Below are 388 nucleotides of genomic sequence, written 5' to 3' on the forward strand. Positions count from 1 at the left end.
CATGGCTATTTATAGGAAGGAGGGAGGAAGCAAGAGCCAAGTTTAGCAAGGTTTCTAGGATTGCAGACAAAGAACTACGAAAATGCTTACCTCTAGCAAACAAACCGGGCTGGAGTGCTTTTCCGGATTAGAGACACAAGAAAATAGCCTTTAAAAGTAGGACGTAGCTGCAGATGAAAGACTACAAACGAGTTCAGAGTACTCAACTGCACTTTTTGTTCCCAGCTTCCCAACTCGCCACTGCTCAATTTCCCTGGCTCATTTTCCTTCTAGTTCACTATTTCGCCACTCCTTCACAACTTAATTTCTCTACCTATCCACCTCACACTCCAGCATCCTACTTTCCAGCCTCTCCACCAATCTGGGTATCCAACCGCCTCTCCAGTTT

Source organism: Echinococcus granulosus (genome assembly GCF_000524195.1).
Source record: "Echinococcus granulosus chromosome Unknown EG_S00383, whole genome shotgun sequence".
Lineage (NCBI taxonomy): Eukaryota > Metazoa > Platyhelminthes > Cestoda > Cyclophyllidea > Taeniidae > Echinococcus > Echinococcus granulosus.